The sequence below is a fragment of the Argopecten irradians genome, chromosome 12 (genome assembly GCF_041381155.1).
Source record: "Argopecten irradians isolate NY chromosome 12, Ai_NY, whole genome shotgun sequence".
Classification (NCBI taxonomy): domain Eukaryota; kingdom Metazoa; phylum Mollusca; class Bivalvia; order Pectinida; family Pectinidae; genus Argopecten; species Argopecten irradians.
The window spans coordinates 8,589,514-8,593,406 of NC_091145.1; the positions used below are offsets into that span (position 1 = coordinate 8,589,514).

At 32.9% G+C, this 3,893-nt stretch overlaps 1 long non-coding RNA gene across 1 annotated transcript; it reads left to right on the forward strand.

Moving 5' to 3' along the window:
* The first annotated feature begins 534 nt into the window (after positions 1–534).
* LOC138336974 (uncharacterized) lies at positions 535–1,910 on the forward strand. Its single transcript, XR_011210511.1, has 2 exons — positions 535–738; positions 1,533–1,910. It is a non-coding gene; the product is annotated as an uncharacterized lncRNA (long non-coding RNA).
* The last annotated feature ends 1,983 nt before the right edge of the window (positions 1,911–3,893 follow it).

A 3,893-nucleotide genomic window follows, 5' to 3' on the forward strand; every position in this document is an offset into this window, starting at 1 on the left:
AAGGGCTACAAAGCGTGTTCAAATGAATGGACTTGACCGCCATTCAAGGTCATAGACGTTAAATAGGCTAAAACCTTTAAACTACTTCCTATGAATAACTCAGAGGGTTGAAGGGCTACCAGGTTTGATCACATTAATGACTTTAACCTTCACTCAAGGCCACAGGAGTCAAATACAAGTGTAAGCTTCCGTTTTTAAACATTTTTTTGTGAATATATTGGGTCTGCAGCACGTTCGTATGAAGGGCTAGCATGTTGTCTCAATGAATGACCTTCATCGCCATCCTAGTTCACAGGAGTTAATATAAATATGATAAAATCTCTATAGCATTTCTTCTGAATAACTAAGACGCCTAAAGACGTGGTATTGGTCCTGTGCATGTTTAAAGTGAAATGAAGGGCTACCACGTTTGTTCAATTTGTTTGCCTGCTTGATTGAATAAACGTCCCGCCAGGGTCATGGAAGGACGCCCACCCTGTCACATATTGTACTGACAACAGCCGCATGATCCGTAGGCTTTGCGCATGTCCGGAAATAAAAGTTGTTTACTTTGCAGTGAAAGCTCGCCGGCTTAGAATCAACTGCTGATTCGAAGTGAATAAGGAAATCATTTAAACTAAGAAATGTTGTGAATTGCTGAGAATATTATATGGAAACGAATTCGAGCTATTACAACAACTATGATTTGTGAATGATCTACCAAAACCACATAAACTGACTTCTCTTCGTCTCTATAAGGTGAGTGGGGCCCCGAAGGGGGAGCAGTTATATTCTATTGTAAGTGTTTGGTCGCTTTTCGGGATTGGTACCATAGTAAAATAGAGATTAGAAATCAGGAAAAGTGTTGATAAATTGGGGAACATATAACAGATTTAATCTTGGATTACAACAGAAGCATTAGTAGAGTCGTATTATACAAGATGATCGCATTCTTCAGTGTTATACATGTACGATATACATGTACATATGTAGCTACTGTTACAGGCTTACAGCGTCAGGAGTGTGATATTTTTTTCCGATATCTATTTGTGTATTTATGTATATCAGTGATATATATCCTTTTACTGTATGCTATGGATATTGCTGTATTAAAGAAGCCACTTTCAAACTTACTTCATCAGTGCTCGTGTGTGTACTGGTTATCCTATCTGCTGGTCTTAATTATATAAAATTCACACCAATACATCATAAGTGGTGTAAATAAAGAATAGTAATTGACTTTTTAAAATATGTATTATATATTATGTCCAATACAGTTAGGCTACATAAATTCTGGCACTAATTAGTACCATTATTCTTCACATGAAAATGCCTAGACCCCTGTAATTCAAGAAATGACTAAGTATCTAGTGAGGTTTGATTTTGATAAACGTGTTCAAAAAATGTGTAATTGTTATAAATTTGTGTTTGACAGAAAACAATTGGAACTAGTTTGTTTTACATGTAGGCTTACTCTGAAAGATTATGTACATGCATGTATGCAGTAGTTATCTATGTACATAACTGACATTTACTCCATATTTTCTTTATAGAATGTATGGGACCTTCAACCAGATGACAGAAGTGCAAGATTTGATGGCAGCTCGCCCAAAAATAAAAGGGAAAAACAACTACATGTATCTCTGAGATCAAAACTGACAGTAAAAAATAAAAGTCTGTTTGTAATGTACCCATTATGAACCAGAAAGAAACTATTTTCAAGAAGGAAGGACAGAACAAACCTAGCATAATTCTTAACTATTTTCACCAGGATATTTTCAAATTATTTATTTCTTGTTGACACAAATGAAAAAAGGAATAATAATTATTATTGCATGTTTACATACCTAGTATGTATAACTTTTGAATAATTTATATGGGACAAGGATGTAATTCCAATTTATGAACAATAAACCAATTAAAATAATATATGTCAGTTGTCTGAGTTGTTTAATTATGCAGTGTTCATTTTAGAAATGTTCAAATACAGGAAATAAATAGCAAACAAGACTGGAGCTAGATCAAAGGTTATTTGGGTCAAAAGTCAGTGTCACATCTCAAGATTTTGGCTCTATAGATATGCATATATCCCTATGTGTAATAAAAAAATCTTGTTGTTGTGTAATACACAGATTGCACATATATATAAGAAATTAAGAATATCCATGTATCTGTAGAGACAATAGCCTGTGATGCATGTTGTTAAATTGCATTATTCATTATTGACTATATTTTAAGTTGCAAAGTTTTGATTGAAATAGAAAGGAATGGACTGACAATAACTTCTAATTAGTCCAGGTCAATCAAGGTCTACATGTACAAGCTCTTAGCAACTTCACTTAGTGTTTGGAGCAAGATCACACTAAAGGAATTAGGATTGCTTGAATATATAAAAATAAACTAATAAAATACAACTAATAAAGTTAGATTTTCCACCAGGTTAGACTATATACATACTAAAAAATGAATTTTACTGCAATTACTGTGATGACATGAGAATCACATGCTATGGTCAGCTTATTTACTACTGGATGCTATTTTGAACTCCAGTCATTTTTTTTATTGACTTAAAATTCAATGCACAATATGTGTACATGTACACTATACAATGTATATGAATGTGCTATTTGTGCATGAATATGATTGTATAAGAAACACCTAGGTCTTTCATTATACATGTTTCTAATTCATTTGATTCAGAGGCAAATTCACGACTGGACATCATTTTATATGGTAGCTATATGGTTCATTGGCAAGCTATCATGTACATCACAGACAATTCAGTCTAAGAGAACATTAAAATTTGTATATATATCAGATAAAACAACTTCTAATGGAAATTACATCAGTCAGTGTTACTGTGATATGCCTGAAACGCCCATGGTGGTGAAATGCGTGTGTAATGTTCAAACTCGCTCGCTGTCCGCCATTACACACTGTGGTCGAACTTCTTGTATGCCGAACCCTGTCCCTTGCTCGTAAAGTAATGCAACTTTTGGCTAGAACTGCTCAAATCGCTCTGACAGTAGTGTGTTTACCTTATTAGGTGAATTGTCTTGCCTAAAAATCATTTTATCACCTTCTCAGTGGTTATGTAGTTCATTTGTTTAACGTGCGTGACTTTGGCTCGGGTATGGGTACAGAGTTAATATTGTACCTGCTTAATCGTATTGATCAATGATTTGATATTTCAACGATATTAATTAAAATACTTAACAATGTTGTGGAATTTGTCAATGTTTTACGTTATATGTTTCATAAGAAATGTAGAACAATACATTTATGCTATAGTTTGCTTATTGGTTATGTAAAAGAATTTGCCTGAGTGAATTGTCTCTTTAACCAAGGGAGCTGTCTTCATTATCTACACAGAAAATATATACATAACTGCATGTTAGACATTCAGAACTTTTAACACACATTAAACCGCCTTATTGCAACCTCAACCCCATTCTTTCTTTTAATTTTTTTTAATTTTCTGTAATCCTTGAAATCATATAACCAAATGTTTATAGTTTCACCAGAAATTTATCATCATGTTTTAACGAACATGGAGCTTTTCCAACATAAATATCAGAAATATACATACAATAACATGTATTAAGTTTTATACTCGTTTAAGGCGGTACATGGTGATTTTTTAACTAATAGATATGTATGTATACATGTATACACATATGACATTGAACAAAAATGCATATTATGTCAAGTTTGCTCTCCGTGCTTATTTTACTTGATTTATTATTATATTTCATTTGGACCTTTATAAAACAAGTTATAATTATCCAAGGCAAGTCAAATATCGTCTGAGATATTTATTTTAAAAAATATCACCAGAGATTTACATGTAGATAACCATTTTCGTCTCTATATAGTACGATGTGTCTTGTCTGTTTCATTATTTATCAATACCA